At 40.5% G+C, this 19678-nt stretch overlaps 1 protein-coding gene across 1 annotated transcript in view; it reads right to left on the bottom strand.

The window, feature by feature from the left end:
* roraa (RAR-related orphan receptor A, paralog a) overlaps window positions 1-19678 on the bottom strand; it is a 279680-nt gene that overhangs the window by 109590 nt on the left and 150412 nt on the right. The window lies entirely within an intron of this gene.

Genomic DNA, 19678 nt, shown 5'->3' with positions numbered 1-19678 from the left:
ACTGTTAATTTTTCTATAGGTTGTCGCATACCTGATAGGACAGTTGACACTATTCAATAACTGTCTTAAAATGGCTGTTGATAAGAATATTTCAAACACATTTGAGGGGAAACTGTCACCGTTTGCAAGGTGGTGTTGGCGGTTGTGGATCCCAAAAAGCAGGCAGGAGGGAGCAGGAGGTTGTATTGGACAAATTGTATTAAAATAAAGTCAGCAGGAACAAAATCTAAAACATGAAAATCATCTGAACAGAAAAAATACGAAGTATCAAAAGAAAACCAAGATTATAAATCCGCCAAGGTGAAACAAACGCATGCACAGCATACAATGTAAACAATTGAATACAAGCATACAAAGCATACAATGACCCGCTCACGAATGGTCGTGCCGGGAGTCCTTTTGAATGTCACTGATTGGGAACGACCAGCACCTGCGAGGCAGCAGGCAGGGCTGACAGCGCTACCCGTTGGTCGCCAATCCGAACGTGGCAGTCTGCCATGATCGGGACGACCACCACCTGTGCAGGCGTGGCCAATAGCGCCACCCGTTGGTCGCCAACCAGATCTTGACAGAAACAAGTTGAAGTGTAAGTAGAAGGCCAAAATGTGCCACGTTGTCAGCATCGCACACACTAAGACAGTCACAAAAGCCATTTTTCAGTGCTGATGCGAGAAACGACAACAGCGTTTACAACGTTTTGTCAACTTCACACATGATGTCCAATTGGAAAGACGATATGATTTTCTTCATCAACACGTTTCTTTTATGGACTGAAATGTTTGGATGTAAATTGTCACGTACAGCCCAGCATGTAATTACATCCAGTCTGTGGAACCACTCAATATATCGCATGAGGCCAGTCAGCACTGGCACACCAAGCATAAAAGAATTCAGAACAAAAGAAGTCTGTGCTATTGTGAGTGGTAATTACTTTGTAAATCACATAAGCACAAAAGTGCTACGTTAACACTGCAAGAGACAAGAGTGTCATTCTTTTCATTTTCACTCAAGGTGCCATATTCACCAGTACTAAAGCGGTAATGAAATGGATCAACACGAAGTTTTCAGACCAAACAAAGTACCCAAAATGCATTGTGTGTCGCTTTCTCGGTCAGTGACAATACCAACTGTGACGTCACGGTAGGTATCGTCACCAACTCAAAAACAAGACTTCCTGAATATTCAGCGCGAGTCTTAAAACGTAAAATATAGCTACATGCGATGGATTCTTTGTAAATACGTTCAGTAAAAGTAATTTGAAGTGATTTTAAAAATTATGGACACAACTTCTCCGGCGGCGTCGGTTGTCCTTTAACCGTACGCAACTAGACACTACTTCGACGATCATACCCGTACAAAGTAACACATTGAAGAACACCGACGACACAAATGCGATGACTGTCTATACGGCAAAGCTTGCTGGGAAAGCTCCTCAGAGCGTCAACTGGCAAGAGGGATTTCCTCCCCGCCCACATACTCTACGCAGCCAATTGTAAGCAAGCTTGGGTACTGATTGGCCAGCCTTGGTGTCCGTCGCGTAAACATCCAGCCATTGAAACCGCCAAGGTAAAACCTCCGCCATATCTTGTTTCAACGCTGTGATGTGAAGTAGTGATGGGAATTCAGAGAGCCGGTTCTTTTGGCTCGGCTCACTAAAAAGATCCGGCTCTTATGGCTCCCAAATGGCTCCTCAGTTTGTTTGTTTGTTTTTTTTTATGTAAAAATATGTGAAAAACGAATTACTCATGTAAAAAATACACAATATGAAATATGTATTTGTATTTATATGGCTTGATTTATATGTGCACAGAGTTATTGGAGGCTAACTTTCACTTTCCCTGTGGTTACTCTGGTCTGATGATCAGCTGTCACTAATTTGCTTTTCATATTAATAATGCTATCATACCAACTCGCAAAACATGTAATAATTGAATAATAATAACACCATAATGTGATAACATTTTTCCACCTGTCTACCCTAACGTCCCCCCTCCCCCTTCTCCTCACTGCTGTTTGTGTCTGTAATTCTCCCCTCCCTCCTCGACCACGGATATCGACCAATCACGTGCGGCTTTAACCGCAAACTGGAGGCGGGGAATAGAGGACTAAAACGTTGCTCCCATTTCCGGCTCCTTGGTAAGAACCAGCTCACTTTGTTCGCTTCAGAGATCCGGCTCTAAGAACCGGCCCGTTCGCGAACAACACATCACTAATGTGTAAAGTGCTGATGACATGCCAACAACAAATCCCATATTGTGGCCAAGAAGCAACCTGCAATCGTGAAATAGCTCTGACCAGATGCAGTTCAAATGCTTTATATTTTCCATAGCATGTATGTGATATAGATTTTACTCTGATGAATATGTTGTTAAAGTGATTGAGGTTCACGTTTGGTTGAGTGAGTCCAGATCCTTTTCCAATGAGAGTGAAGCTCCTTGATTTCTCGCAATTCATATAAAGTGGGTCTGGGCATAATCTGTGTAAATCAGATTTTTTCTTACTGGGGGACAACTGCATTCCTGTGAAAGTCGCTACATTACGACAAAGTAAGACTAAAAAGTACATGAGCATATTCTGAAGACAATCTACATCCCGTTTTAATACCTGTTCAAGTACACATAAGATACAGATTTGTATTTATTTATTTATTTAAGTATTTATATGTTATATTTATTTGTATATGCACACCGCAAGAATCCAAACTAGGGCGCAGAAAATCCTACTGGACCCTCTTCACACTGCCCACCACCTTTTCCAGCTACTCCCCTCAGGCAGGCGCTACCGATCCATGCACACCAAATAGTAGACAATTAAACAGCTTCTTCTCCCAAGCCATTAACTCTCTAAACAGTAACCCAAATATAACTGTGTAGTGCCTCTTTGCAAATGTTTTAAGATGATACTGGTGTAGCGTGTTCTACCGGAGACAAATTCCTTGTGTGTTCTACATACTTGGCAATAAAGATGATTCTGATTCTGATATTTACATTTTTTAATTCAGTATGTATTTATTGATTCACTCATTCCTCTATTTATTTTGTCCCATTAAAATACAGTAAAGTCTCGTTATATCGATATTCAAGGGAGTCTGAAAAAATATCGATATAACCGGGACTATCGATATATCCGACCCTGTTTGCATGTAATTTTCTCTGTGCGTGCATAGAAATAGTATCGATATAACCGGGACTATCGATATATCCAATATCGATATAACGAGACTTTACTGTAATTTAAAAGCAAATGTTGATTTATTTACCGTACTTTTTCAGTTCAACACCCTGCTGGTTAAAATTTGTTTTTTCAATTTATTTTTCTTTATTTATTTCACTTATTTATTTGTTTTTACTGAGCGAGTTGCTTGTTCTGTAGCCACAAAGGGGATATAAGTCTTCTTGTGCCGGTCCTAAGCCCGGATAAATACAGAGGGTTGTGTCAGGAAGGGCATCCGACGTAAAAGCTCGGCCAAAACAAACATGTGAATCAAACCTCTGAAGATGGAGGACACTGATTCGCTGTGGCGATCCCCTGAAGGGAAAAGCCGAAAGGAAAAGATTTGTTTATATCCTACATTTATTTACATTGATGGATGTTTATTTATTTATTTTTATGTAGTTATGTATTTACTTATTATTTATTTATTTAAGTATGTTTGGATATATATATATATATATACACAGTATATATTTATTTATATATGTATTTATATACTCACTCATTTATCTATTTATTTTGTCCTACATTAAAACACGTCAAAGGCAAATGTTGATTTATTTAACCCCACTTTTTCAGTTCAACACCCTGTCGATTAAAATTTGTTTTTTATTTATTTATTTGTATTTATTTATATTTATGTATGTTTATTTATATTTAGGTATGTATGTATTTATTATTTCTTTAATTATGTATGTATATATTTATTTATTCACTCATTTATCTATTTATTGTGTCCCACATGAAAATACTTCATAGGCAAATGTTGATTTATTTACCCTATTTTAAAAGCCGATTAAAATGTGTTATTTTAATTTTTTGGTATTTTTTTTAACCATTATGCATTCATCTATTACATCACATCCATGTACTGTACACATGACTGCGCTCGTGCATGAGGGGAACTGATGAATGGATTAATTTAAAATGGAAAAACTATTGATTCTTTTACTTGATTTGTTGATTTTTAGTCAAAGAAAAAATCAAATAATATTACATCTCTTGGATGTAAAAAAAAAAACACAATTGCACCTTTTGACCTAGCTTACTGACAAACATGGTGTGTTCTGAAAGAAGTTGCTATGCAGTTTTGGAGAATCAGACCAGGTGGTTGGGGGGGATGGGGGGGGGGGGCGTCTTTTCCTCCTCTAAGTGTCATTCACAGCCATGTGATTGGAGGTGGCAAGGAGAAAGCGCCACAAAGCCAAATAATGAGTCAGGCGGTGAGAAAGAAGGAGAAGGCTGTGGGCGCTGACATTGGCAATGGCTGCCAGCTCATGTCTTCTCGACTGGATGGCAGGTTCAAATGTCAGTATGGAGGTGAAACTCTCCTTGGTTGATAAACAGGGTTGGTAAGAACACATCTACAGCCAGAAGAAAGCTTCCATCTGTGGTGATTCTTTATTTGAGTCATAAGAGTAATAGTACGAACCGATAAAACTACAATATCCGCCTTTAATCACAATTTCACATTTGTATGAACGTTTTGAAACATATTCAACTGCCGTTGATTCGTTATTTGCGGCACATAGCATGACCAAATCCAGAATAATGGGTACGTGGAATTTGAGTTTGTCGTGATAATCGGCAAAATGTGTAGATGTTATTATGGTTTGAACCTGAACCGGTTAAAAAAACATGTTGGTTTTATTTTGGAAATGTAGAATTATAAATCATGATACAATAACAATCTACTGATTCTACACCACGTGCAGGTCATTCCAGTATGTCGGAACAACCAGAGTCCCAACAGCAATGTGTGTTTGTGTGCCTTTAACTCATTCACTGCTTGTGTACATGTGTAAAAATATATCCACTCCAGCACCAGGATTTTTGTCATTTTCACTCAATTAGAACTACGTTAACATACTTTCTTCGTTCATCAGAAAAAAATAGTTATTTCCTAAATGATATAGTGATAGGAGTTATATGAGCTTGAAATGAGGAAGGCTGTCCAAAATCCAATGCAATCCATACATATTGGTTATATAGCGTTTTAACAACAGATGAAGGTAGAACAAAGCGCTAAAATGGAAAAGAGTGAAATGATGCCACCTTGTGGAAGGGAAGAACATGGCCAGAAGTCAGGCCAGCGCTTTATCGGCACCCAAGGAAGAAAAAAAAAAAAAAAAAAAAACAATTCAAGAATGGCTCCATATGTCATACTTTCAATTCCCGAATAAATGTGTCAATTTTGTTTTTCTACTTCATTTTTTCCTTTCCTCTTCCTTTCATCACTTTGCTGCTGTGAAATGTAAATTTATCCACTGCGAGACAAATAAAGGTAAATCCAATCCGATCCAAACCAATTGCATTGTATTTTGGACAGCCACAATCATTTCAAGCTCACATAACTCCAGACCCACATAATTAAGATATGAAATATTTTTTCTGATGAAAGAAGAGAGTCTAAGGGTTCTAACCTTGCCTTGAATGTTTATGTAGTCCTAAAAGTCAATATTCTGTGGGTCCTGGAATTCGAGTGACAATGACAAAAACCCTGGCACGGCAGTGGACACATTTTTGTACTTCGTCTGGCAGTGAATGAGTCAATCATGTCAAGAAATCACTTTGCATCAAATCGGTATGAGAAAGAAGGAAGAAGCGTGCCCCCACCTCTGCCCTGGAATGCAAAGTTGCCACTATTGAATTCTTATTTCTATATTAGCATGTGTCACACTTGAAGGAGGGGCAATGGTCACACTGCGGCCTTTGATCAGTCACATTTCCCCCTCTCGGGAGACTTTGCTTAAACCAGGGAGGAAACGATGTACTGTGCACTTGACTGGAGGTTAACCTCCACCACATCTATCTGCAAGGAGATTGGGAGCGGGGGAGTCACATCCTGTAAACATGCCACTTCGACAAGAAAAGAGTGAGTGCGAGTTGTGGCGGGAACGACGCCGCAGACGGCCGTGGAGATGCCTGCCACGGCTGGCGACTCAAAGTGACAGCACTGTAATGAACTCTGAGGCGCACGGTGGGCTGTATGTCATAATTTCAGGTTTCTTTAAGCCTGACAGGGAATGATTATCATGGATGGTTATTGTCACCCCACCTCCCCGGGAGACGAGACGTTCTCTGGGCTTGTTGCACCGTGACATTCAAAGTTACAGTCTCCTTCATATAATGGAGCTGTCCTCTCAGAGCGCTAATGGGAGCGATCCATTTAACCTGTGCCAGAAACACACAGACGAGGAAGTTCCTAATGCGAGGCCCGTACCGTGGGGACGTCACACTCGTCGGCTGCAGCCCCGCCACCTCCACCGCCCCTCCTGGCGGCTGCCTTCCTGCTGCTTGATTCATTGACTGGCGCTCCTCACTTATCCTCATTCACTGCTCAGTGTGGGGAGACAGGGAGGCTCGCTTTCTACCGCTCGCTCCCCATAACGCCGCTGCACGGCCAATGCACACAAGGACACAACTGGCGAAATGCACCCAGGTATGCGCAGACTGAGATCAGGGTCCTTGGGAGTGCTTCCTTAAGATAAAAGGAGTGAATCTAATAGGCAACATCATAGGTGATTTTCATGAAAATAAAGTGGACATTCAGAAAAAGAAGTACTTAAAGGACAACCGACACCATTTTTTTTTTGTTTCCTAACTGACATCAGAAAAACATTTTATAGCATCTAAAATACCAAAAACACGCAGGGTGATCTTATTGGTCAAATGCAAAACACCAATAAAAATGAGTTCATGTGTCCCAAAACTACTTCAAAATGACCCTGGAGATGCGGAGTTTCAGAAGGTCCCGCCCCCTTGTTCGTGACGTCACGCCAGGACGTCTTGCCTTGCTCTAGAACAGTGGTTCTTAACCTGGGTTCGATCGAACCCTAGGAGTTCGGTGATTCGGTCTCAGGGGTTCGGTGGATTCTCCGCCAAATAGGTCCACCCCTCAATCTAGACTGCATAAAGTCCGAGTTTCAGACACTCATGTAAACCATTACTCTATCGCTGGATTCTGTGTGTTGAGACAGGTGCTTAAACTTTTTGTATCCTCAGCGGTGTTGCTTTGAAAGTCTGTAACAGAAATATTGTATTTGTGATGCTGAAAAGTAATGTATGAGAGTAAACTTATTGTGAAAGTTACATTTCTCCACTGCAAAACTATTAAAGGCTAATCCAATCCAATCCATCATTAAAGCTAAAAGGTGAAGCAAGTTTCTCGGTTTACAAGCAGATAATTTACATTTTAGCCGACTCCTTAGGTTGTTGGTCAATGATGATCGTGACATAAGCGCATACTTTGACTATTACAACCTGCCGTGCTAACAACTTAATGCAGGGGTTCTTAATTTTGTTGGAGGCACCGAACCCCACCAGTTTCATATGTTCATTCACCGAACCCTTCTTTCAATGAATGTGCCCACTAACTGCAGACTCGACTGAGGGGTGTAGCTCTGCGGTGGAGGATCCACCGAACGCCTGAGACCAACTCACTGAACCCCTGGAGTTCAATCGAACTCAGTTTAAGAATGACAGACTTAATGCAACATCCCTAAATGTGTTGCTCGTTTTATCCATCCAATACAACAAAAAGTTGTGATCGGTGACATGTTTTTACATGATTAAAAGACCTACAACCAATGCATATGTGCGGGTTCAATAAATGTCTGTACCAGTCTAATTGTCACAGTTTTAGAGATGGCCACGGTTCATAGATATACACAATCATTAAAGACATCCTCCCTTTTGCACTGACACACTAATTAGCTCATATGACTCTGAACGATGCATGCAAAAATAGGGTTCTAAGCAGCTGCCCCCAAATATACTAAAACACAGAATCCATGGAGAGGCCAAATCTCTGGGGGAGGGGCTCAAACGAAAAAAAAAGACTTCTTTGTCTCCAGGCGCTGTTATTTCTGGTAATTTCTAATTGGTTTTAATGACAATCAACCACTCGGAGACGCTACAGGTTACTTCTACGCATCACTATGGAATTGTCTGCAAATAGAAAATATACATCCAAATTAGTTTTAGAGGACACCGCAATTGTCTTTCACGAATCGAAAAAGGAGACAGTCATGGGAAATCTAAGACTTCCAAAGAGAAGTTGAGTCATCCCAAGGGGGGAACGGCGACGGTATCAGGGTGACCCTGACACTGTCCAAGTCCTTGCTGAGTTAACATATCATGTAAGACGCCCCTCCCCTATCTTTCAAGCTCCCAGGCAGTTGTGCATTGCCGGGCCCGAGAGTCTGCAGGTGAGACCAGGGCGTTGTTTGGCGGCTTGTGAATTATACATTGCGGCAGAGGAATTGACGCGGCCCAGGAGGGCCCGCAAACAGCAGGCATGGCTGCGAGGCAGATTGAAGACTCCGGCGGAATTTTAATTGTACCTCGGGGAGCGCATGTGATAAGTGCTATTGTTATTGGTAAGACACCGTTGCGCGCGTTTACCTTTGCGAGAGCCCAAATAAATGGTGCCCGCCGCGCAACGAAAGGTACAAGGTCCGATACTTTAACGGTCCTTTGCTCAAGGTTACTAGAGAGTGAAATCCATCACTGGAGTTTTACAAATATTTATCATTTGGTTTGTATCACTGGGTGTATTCTACAGAGAATAAGTTACACCAGGGGTCGGGAACCTCTTTGACTAAGAGAGCGATGAAAGTAAAATATTTAGAAATGCTTTTCAATGAGAGCACACACACACACGCACACACACACACACACACACTCACGCAAACACATACGCACATTATTTCAACACAATGTCAGAATGTGTTATTTAACATAACTGGGATAATACCCACCTTTAATATGAATAGTTTTCCGTTCCTCATGATTGGTAAAAAATCCATCCAAACAATCGGAATGAAAGTCAACTAGCCGGGTCCATAGACAAAGTTACTGCTAGCTAGCCTGCACACTGCTCATTAGCTTGCATGCTTGCTTTCTGCTGTCTCTCACAGAAGTATATTGATGGTGACGTTAGCATGCGGCTTATCCATGTGCCACTGATATTCAGCTGTTCATGGTATTGTTTCATTGCAAATTAGAATCACGGTACAACTTTTTCTCTCCACAAAGGTGAATCCTTCGGTCGATTCAACCTGAAGTGTACGACAAGTGTCATTTTTTTACTCGTCAGGCTTATTTAAAAGGGGGCGTTTACCTGTTTCGACATCAATGGCCACCTAGGTCAGTATCATCCAATCAAAATTGCGCTTTCAGCCAACTGCCCCCCAAACAGGAAATGAACAGCGAATAAGCAAGAAAATGTATTTAAATTTATCGGCGAGCCAGATGCAATCATCAAAAGAGCCATATTTGGCTCGCGAGCCATAGGTTCTTGACCCCTGAGTTACACCATGAAATATTTTTTTAAGCGAGCAGGTCTGTGAAGGCTCTCAGTCGTACAAGAGTGGTCAATCAAGGAAAAGGTTTCTTCAGCAGTCAAATTCAAAGAAGTACGGATGTCGCTGAAGAAACCTTTTCCAAGATTAAGCTAGTCGCATCACAATGAAATAGTAAAGTTAAGAAAAGATAAAAAAAACAAAGATGAATTTACTGGAAAGTTATTACACGTCATAGTTATGAGTTTATCATTTCAAGAAATACATGCTGAGATTGATAAAAAGATCATTCTAAAGTTATCTGGTGATAAAGCAGAACATTTTTTGTCAAAATGAAACTAACAAGCTGTTAGAGCAACAAACCCACACGTCCATGTGTTTGGTTCACAGGAACGGAGCTGTTTGCACAATCACTTTAAACCTCTGATAATGATGATAACCCTGATGTTGAAACACAAACAAACTTTTTTTGCTCTTGATTTCACAGAAGATTGATTGTCAAGAACTGTTCAAATTCTCACATTAACTCATTCACTGCCAGACGTGCAAAAATGTGTCCACTCGAGTTCCAGGGTTTTTGTCATAGTCACTTGAAAACCCATGATCTACAGAATATTGTGTTTTAGGACTACATAAACATTCAATGCAGCATAAGAAACCCGAGACCCTCTTCTTTCATCAGAAAAAAGAGTTAGTTCCTCAATTACAGTAAAGTCTCGTTATATCGATATCGGATATATCGATAGTCCCGGTTATATCGATACTATTTCTATGCACGCACGGAGAAAATTACATGCAAACAGGGTTGGATATATCGATAGTCCCGGTTATATCGATATTTTTTCGGACTCCCTTGAATATCGATATAACGAGACTTTACTGTATATAAGTCTGGAGTTATATAAGCTTGAAATGATGGTGGCTGTCCAAAATACAATGCAATATTGGTTTATACAGCGCTTTAAAAACCGCAGAAGCTGGAACAAAGCTCTAAAATGGAAAAAAAGGGAAATGCTGCCCCTTTGTGGAAGGGAAAAAAATTGCCGGATGTCTAGGCAGCGCTTTATCGGCATTCAAGCAAGAAAAAACAAAACCCGAACAAATTCGGGAATGGGAGTCTACGACATATTTTCAATTCTCGAATAAATTCCATTAACTCTCTAAACAGTTACCCAAATAGAACTATACAGTGGCTCAATTTTTCTTATTTTTCTTATGATGATACTAGTGCAGCGTGTTCTACCGGAGACAAATTCCTTGTGTGTTCTACATATTTGGCAATAAAGATGATTGTGATTGCGATTCTCACTGAATGGCAGTGAATGAGTTAAAAAAAATCTAATTGATAACACAAAACAATGTATCAATGAATTATCTTTTCTTCATATTGCTTTTAATGGGAAGGGAGAATCGTTCTATAAATGTTATAGAAGCTTCTTTTCATGACAGAAGTGAATAACGCTGCCAAGAGGTGATGCGCCATAGTAAAAATCTGTGCTCATTTTCACATTTCGAAATTGAACCAAAAGTCACAAGATACATATATTAAAGCTGGAGTTGGCAATTCACCTATTAAAACATCACACAAAGAACCTTAATTGTTTCAGTAAGACATCATTACAAATAACACATGCTAGCAACATACAAAAGAATGTGACTAACTACAGCATGTTCGCAATGCTAATGCTACGTTTGTTTTGCTAGTTTTTCAGATACTCACAAACATTGAAAACGGTTTCAACAACCCAAACTTCTTCTAAAAATGATAAGCAATTTCAAACAATTGACCAAAAAAGTATTTTGAGGAGGGAATTGTTAAAAAAGCCAATGACACAAAGAGGACTATTTCACACCCATATTCAAACCTATACTATTGTTGTTCTTTTTTTCTCCATCACAAATCTCATTTTTACAATTCCGTACAAGCTAGCAGGTGCTCTGCTTCAGCGCTTGCTCTCTATTTTCACCCCAGAGGCAACACTTTAGCATTTCTATTCACATTACAATACATCATTTTATCTCTACACAGGTCGAAAGCTAAACAGGGAAAATGCATTTATGCAGCTCTTGAGGCTTACATTCCAGTTACACTCATTTTATAATAATGGGCTGTAATATCGGCCGATATAGATACTCCCCCACGGGCTAACCTATTAAGAGGAATTTTCATATTCAGAATGTGCAGCGGTTAAATAAAGAGAAAACCTGACTTGTTGTCTCCTCACCGCATGCTTGCCTGCTCCTAAAGGATGATTCAAAGGCAATGTACGATACCGCTGAAACTCACAGCGGTAGTCTCAATTCCTTTTCACAGGTGAAGTGTGCCCATTTTTCCATATTCAGTGCCATGTGCATTCGATATCATCTCCGAAATAGCAGAAGGTGAGATTAGAAGAGGTGACTTGATGTGTGCTCTGACAGTTTGTGACAATCTGTTAGCAGTGGCATGCTGCTCTGTCAACAGAATGTGTACACATGCGGGTTGTATAACCCTCTCAAAGGGGGGGTTGGAGACCAGCACTTTCATGGCAAACTCATGTCAGCTAATATCACCTGTACATAAAAGGCTGACTCGGAATGATATCGAAAGCCTTTCATTAACCATCACTCATTCATCCCCAGCTCTCATCCAGCAGAGTGCAGAGCGAGCAGGCACTTGTCTAATGAACACGAGTCTTTGGGGAAGGATCGCGGCGAGCGAGTCCAAGTCCCACAACAGTGGACTCGTGGCTGTGCTGATGAGGACTTGGCTCTAATTGCTGGAAGGGGAGGGAACTGCAGCCCCATTAGGTCCGATTTTAGCACTTGCCAATAAGCCAAACTACCCCGAAGAAGCCTCCCATGTAATGAAAACTTCCTCCGAGATGAATTACTCGTCTGTCAATTCACTAATTAATATCACAGATGCGTCTTTTGTTGCTTCTACACAACGAGTCGGAGGGGCAGGAACGAGCACAGGAAGACATAAAGGAAGGAAACGGCCAGGCGCCATTGCAAGTACCCTTTGACTGGTTGCAGTTAGTCCGGCATCTATTTTGCATGCATTTCATAATTAAAACCTGCGAATTCGCCGAGCCCGTCGTGCTCCATGTAGATCAAAGGTACTCATATTAGCGGGGAGTTCATCAGCGGAGGCACTCTTCCATTTTCCAGCAACACAGTCGAAGCTTAAAGCACAAATACATCATACTGTAATTACACACGTGATAAGGTGACAGTCACAGAGCTGGACTATGATTAATAGTCACAGATCACAGTGTTTTTGTATTTCTTTTTGAAAAGCCAAGACAACAGAGGACTTTACACGCAGGCGTAACCCATGCGTGTGAGATAAAGGGCTTGATGAAAGACTGAATGCATATTTCACACATCGCCTCTTGCGGTGCAGGTGGAGTATGCTTCAGTTTGTTCAACCACCCCCTCTCGTTCACCCCAGCATGATGCATTCTCTATGTAAATGTAATCGCAGGATAACACGGGATAAAGCCCTGACGAGTGGAAACATGATGCCTTCTTTCTTTCTGCACCCCAATAACACAGTGAGCAACATTTGGGTTATTTATTTGTGTCCCACTGACTGTTTGGGAATTTGATATCATGGGAGGCCCGAGGATGAGATATGAGATTTGCATACATGTCAAACGTTCGTATTTTGCTGTATTCTGTGCGATTTTGACACATTTTTAGATGTGTACGGCATCCAAGAAAGTTTGTACAGGAAACACACAAATTGTTAAATATAATTTTGAGATATTTTCTATTCCGTTTTCGTCATTAAACATTAGCAGTAATGTTAATGATAACAAATATCGCTCCTCGTAAAAAAACGAAGTCGACCACCGAGGAAAAAAAGTCAGTGTGAAAGGTCTATAGAAGAAAGAAAAGTTCAGAGGGGATGAGTTCCGGTCAAGGGGAATTTTATTTTGAAATCAGTTAAATTAAACCTTTTATCGTTTTTTTTTTCCACCGTAACATCATTCTTGTTTTTTTTATAAACATTATACGTCGTAACAACACAAATTCAAATTATCATTATTATTTTGCTATGGACAAATTCAATTTAAAAAGCCACAATAGTCGACATAAAAAACATACAGTGATACCTCGGTTTACGAACTTTTCGGTTTACGAACGTTACATTTATGAAAATTTTACCTTGGCATACGGACTATTTTTCGGGATACACACGGAGCTGCCACAATGAGTGATGTGCCGTTTGCGAACGAGCCCGTTCTCCTAACAAGAAAATGGTGGCCGACTGTTTTGTCCTCTGTTCCCCGCCCCCAGTCTTCGTTTGAAGCCACGTGATTGGTCAAGAACGCAGCAGTGAGGGGGTGGGGGTTACAGACAGAGAGAGAGTGAGGCCGTGCTCCCAAAAACAAAATGGCGTCTTCGGTTAAAGCCATGTGATTGGTCAAGAACACAGAAGTGAGGGGGGGGGGTTAAACATTAAAGAGACAGGCAGACGACAGAGAGAGTAAGAAAACAAACAAACACACACACACACACACACACACACACACACACACACACACACACACACACACACACACGCACACACACGCACACACACACACTTGAAACAAAAAAACAAAAGTGAAATTGTGAGAAAATGGATAGAAAACAGTGAAATGTGGACTTGAGCAGAGTGTAGACTGGAAGGTTAAAATATCCCATCATTCAGGCTCCACAAATAACGCACACAAGCCATCTGTACAATTGATGCAAAAAGCTATCAACCCTGCTGAACAGAACACAATTGATTTGATGAGGAACTAGATACAATTATCACAGAGAAAGCACCTACAAGGGATCATTCCTCAAGATGGTGAAAGAAGAAGGCTATGTTCCTCATCAAGTGTTTAATGCTGATGAAACCGGCCACTTCATTCCATCAAGCCATCAACGACCATCACAAAGGTAAATAAAATGACTTTATTATACATTACAGTTTATTTCTTTAATTATAATATCATAGCACATTTATTATACATAAAATAAGGTATATTTTGTGTAGTTTTAAGGCTTAGAAAATTAGAAAGTATAAAATTGTGTTTTATGGGGACCTGGGAATGGATTATTCTCATTTTAATGGTTTCCTATGGGAAATTAATTTTGGGATACACACTTTTCGCCTTACACACTCTGTCTATCTATAATCTGGCTTTCAATTAAGAATGAAATGTTTTTGAATAATCAGTGGAAAATATGAATCTATGTCTAATAAATAAAATTGAAGGTTTCTTACGAAACTGTCAGCTAAATAAGAATGTTTATCTTCTTCTTCGGACTCAAAAAAACCACCATTGTCCAAAGAACCCCCGACCCTAACCCTCTTATCTAATTTAATAAGTACACAACTAATATTAATACCCACACTGCGGCGGTAACGAACCGAGTCTAAAATAAACCCGCTGATTATATCTAGCTTTGTGCTGTTGGAGTTTATGTGTGAGGCAGTTTCGCTGCAGCATCAGAAAGACGTACTTGCACTGAAGTTGCATGAAACAAGAACTATAATTAGCCCACGGTAGCATTTACACGCTCACAGGCGCTCGACTCGTTATGCCTTCCTAATGAAAACAATACCAACTCTAAAACTCTTCGAAGTTAACAATTTAGGAGCAAAAGTTTTGAACTTCCTCCAAGCTCAGAAGGTCGTGCCAAGTTCACGGTAAAAAAAAAACTGCTCTTACGCGCAGCTTAAAGGACAACCGACATCACTTTTTTGTTTCCTAACTGACATCAGAAAATCGTTTTATAGCATCTAAAATACCCAAAACACGCAGTATGATATTTTTATTCAAATGCAATTTTTGTCAATTGCAAAACACAAATAAAAGTGACTTAAAGGACAACCGACGTCTCCGGACAAGTTGTGTCCATAATTTGTAAAATTGCTTCAAATGACGTCTACTGAGCGTATTTTAATTAGATTCCACCGCATATCGCTATATTTTAGTTTTAAGACATGCGCTGAATATTCAGGAAGTCTTGTTTTTTGAGTTGGTGACGAGTCCGTACGTGACGTCACAAAAGGAATGCACCTGACCGAAAAAAAGACACATTGTAGCGGTCCTTCCATCACGTCAATGTATTTTGCTGTACTTGTTTGGTATGGGGACTTCGTGTTGCACCCAAAAGCCGCCAGAAGAGGGCGTCCAAGCTCCATATAGGGAATTTATCAGCCTGTGGAAACGGAGGTGGCCACAGGAGGTCGCCATTTTGTGCCTCTTTTTCGTTGAGAGATCTCCCCTCAATGTTGCCTCATAATGGCACGGAATAAATAAAAAAAACTGGGGGCAGGACTTTCTGAAAATGCCTAATTCTCAGCTCAATTTTTTGGACACTTTAACTCATTTTTATTGGTGTTTTGCATTTGACTAAAAATATCATACTGCGTGTTTTGGGTATTTTAGATGCTATAAAATGTTTTTCTGATGTCAGTTAAGAAACAAAAAAGTGACGTCGGTTGTCCTTTAAAGTGTGCTGAAACTGCAAAAAATTGAAAACGGAAGTGGCCAGTATCAGAGAGTCCTGCCCCCTTGTTCGTGCTGCTACGCCAAGACGTCTTGCCTTGCTTGAGAATAAAAACAATGGCTTGAGATTCGGAGAACATGCTTTCTTGTTACTCATCCAGTTATGAATATGATTCAAATAGCTCTGAAGAGGAAAGCATACATGTTTGCAAACGATTAAAGAATTTATTCCGTGCCATTTTGAGGTATCTGGGTGGGGGCGGAGGGAATGTAGCCAAAAAGAGGCAGAATATGGCGACAAAGCTCCATGGAAACCGGTTGATTTGTTTCCTTAGAAGGTTTGTCAGCGAATATCAAATAGATGCTCGGTGCAACACACAACGATTCACCATCGCCTTATTTATGCGTTTTCTTTCTAATTTCGCCATCAACACGAATCAACACGAAGTTTTCAGACCAAACAAAGTACCACAAAATGCATTGACGTGATACAATGTGTCCTTTCTCGGTCAGGGGCATTCCTTCAGTGACGTGACGTGAGGACTCGTCACCAACTCAAAAAAAATAGTTCCGGAATATTCAGCGCGGGTCTTAAAACGTAAAATATAGCTATATGCGGTGGAATCTTTGTAAAATACGCTCAGTAGAAGTCATTTGAAACGATTTTACAAATTACGGACACAACTTGTCCGGGGCGTCGGTTGTCCTTTAAAGATGGCGTTCCTGATATGTTTCAGTCTAAAAGCTGCATAAGCATCCTGCAGCCAAAACAGATTACCAATAATACAAAAATAGTAAACAAAACAACAGAAGGGGACATAATGTGCACGGTTCACAAGGCCAATGTCTAACCAGCTATAAATAATCTCAAGTTTCATTTTCTGCCCCGCCCTTCGATTAACATTGATGGAGATTTCTCCGCGCGAGAGCTCCGACGAGATAACAGCACCCTCCTCCTCCCCCTACTAACGCTCGGATGCAATAACTGAGTCGGCAAAAGGGGTCCGAGACTCAGCCTATGGGATCAAGTCTATATTGCATCCGCAGCCATACATTGTCAGCAATATGAAAGCTTGTAACCGCGGCCGGCAGCAATAATTAATAGCATAGTCTATAAGCATTCCATTAGGTGCAAGCAGCTGTCATAAACATCTTAATTAATTTACAAAGCAAGCAGCTGGGGAATTCTGGCGACGTAAAAATCTGCTTCCTTATGCCGCTCCATAGCGCTGGAACAGATCGGGCGTTTAAATTTTTAAACATGCCTTTCATGTTCTCCAGAGCACTAAAAAGCCTTTGAACAGTCAGGTTGTTCAGAGATGCACCTAGCAGTCCAGCGCCAGCCGGCCCGTGTGCTATTATTCTTTACTTTAGCAACAAGAGGTTTTGGCTCTCACTCCAAGAATGCTCTATTTGATAAAGTAGCAGTTCTTTTTTTTTGGGGGTGTAGTAATTTGCACCAGGCCATTATTAGAATATTTAAAGGACAACCGACGTCACTTTTTTGTTTCTTAACTGACATCAGAAAAACGTTTTATAGCATCTAAAATACCCAAAACACGCAGTATGATATTTTTATTCAAATGCAAAACACCAATAAAAATGACTTAAAGTGTCCAAAATCTGTAAAAAAATCAGCTGCGAATTGGGCATTTTCAGAAAGTCCCGCCCCCAGTTGGTGACGTCACGCCAAGACGTCTTGCATTGCTGGAGAATCAAAACAATGGCTTCAGATTCGGAGAATATGCTTTCTTGTTACACATCCAGTTATGAATATGATTCAAATAGTTCTGAAGAGGAAAGCATACATGTTTGCAATCGATTAAATAATTTATTCCGTGCCATTTTGAGGCAACATTGGGGAGAAATGTCTCACCCAAAAAGAGGCACAAAATGGCCACCGAGCTGTTGTGAGGAATATATCAGCCCGTTTCCACAGGCTGATAATTTCCTTCCATGGAGCCTGGACGCCCTCTTCGGGCGGCTTTTGGGTGCAACACGAGGTATTCAGACCAAACAAGTACAGCAAAATACATTGATGTAATGGAAGGACTGCTACAATGTGTCTTTTTTTCGATCAGGGGCATTCCTTCAGTGACGTCACGTACGGTCCGGTCACCAACTCAAAAACAAGACTTCTTGAATATTCAGCGCGAGTCTTAAAATGTAAAATATAGCCATATGCGGTGGAATCTTATTAAAATACGCTCATTAGAAGTCATTTGAAGCCATTTTACAAATTATGGACACAACTTGTCCGGAGACGTCGGTTGTCCTTTAATAATAATACATTACATTTTAAGCACCTTTCAAAGCTCTCAAGGACACTTTACAGTCACAGACAAGCCTAGGTACTATAATAAATAAAATATAATCACAAATAGAATGCAATAAATAAAATACAATTACAAATAGAAACACGAGACCTACACGGAAAATGCAATTTTAAATAGGTGGGCTTTATAATATTTTTAATATTGAGTGCCAGTATTTGCACAATAAAGGCCAGTATGCCCAAATGCTTTCCTCAAGAGAAATTAGTAACATTTTGTACAATAATGGTAACACTTCAGGAGGTTACCTTCTGCGACGAGTTAAAAGAGATCAGTGGCAGACCGTCAAGGCCTGCAAAGCCTTCCCTGCTGGCCGAAAAATATCTCAATCACAGACTGATGTTAAATATATATACAGTAAAGTCTCGTTATATCGATATTCAAGGGAGTCCGAAAAAATATCGATATAACTTGGACTATCGATATATCCGACCCTGTTTGCATGTAATTTTCTCCGTGCGTGCATAGAAATAGTATCGATATAACCGGGACTATCGATATATCCGATATCGATATAACGAGACTTTACTGTATATATATATATATATATATATATATATATATATATATATATATATATATACCCCCTCGACACCCCCTCGATTCCCCCCTATCCGAACCTACCTCCGCCTTACCGTCTCTCTCCATTTCAGTCCGTGCTCTATTTGCTTAACCCAGCCAGTGTGACAGCACTCAATGCTAAAGCACTCCCAAGGCACATGATCAAAGTCAGCAGTCAATTCACATTACAATGCATTGATTTGATGTTTCCTAACCTCCGAGGCCTTTCTCTAAAGCTGCCAAGGACCTTCAGGATATTTTAGTGTACCCCTCCTTAGTCTACCCCGCCCCCTATTTCTCTTTTTCTCTGTGTGGGGTGTCAGTGTATGTGTGTGCGTGCGTGTGTAGTTTCTGCAACAGGGTTGATATGGAGATGATTTCTGGCTATTAGCTATCATTTGAGTCACTCTTAAAAAAATGACAAGAGGAAGGCATGCTCCCTCCTTTTCCAATATAATTACCGCCCTTCCATCAGCCTGCTGTTTTCTGATATTGTTTCAACGTCATCCAGTCCCTTTTTGCTCCACGCATGTAGCACGCTTCGTTTGCTTCTCATCACTTATTCATGTGCGATTCTTTATTGAGTTGCCTTCTACGCTTTAGAGAATGCCATTTACCCCCAGTGGGCCTTTCGCAGCAAGGCCATGTTTTATTCAATTACGACAGCCTATTAGGGTTGCGGGGGACGGAGGTGGGGGTTTAAAGGTTTGCATGGCTCACTCCCTGTACACGTATACAGAAAATGTGTATCTCTGCATGGATGTGCTTTAACGCTCAGTAGAGAGAA

Source organism: Hippocampus bargibanti, linkage group LG05 (assembly GCF_051943395.1).
Source record: "Hippocampus bargibanti isolate YZ-2025 linkage group LG05, ASM5194339v1, whole genome shotgun sequence".
NCBI classification, from domain to species: Eukaryota; Metazoa; Chordata; class Actinopteri; order Syngnathiformes; family Syngnathidae; genus Hippocampus; species Hippocampus bargibanti.
This window is presented reverse-complemented; position numbering and strand designations above follow the sequence as displayed.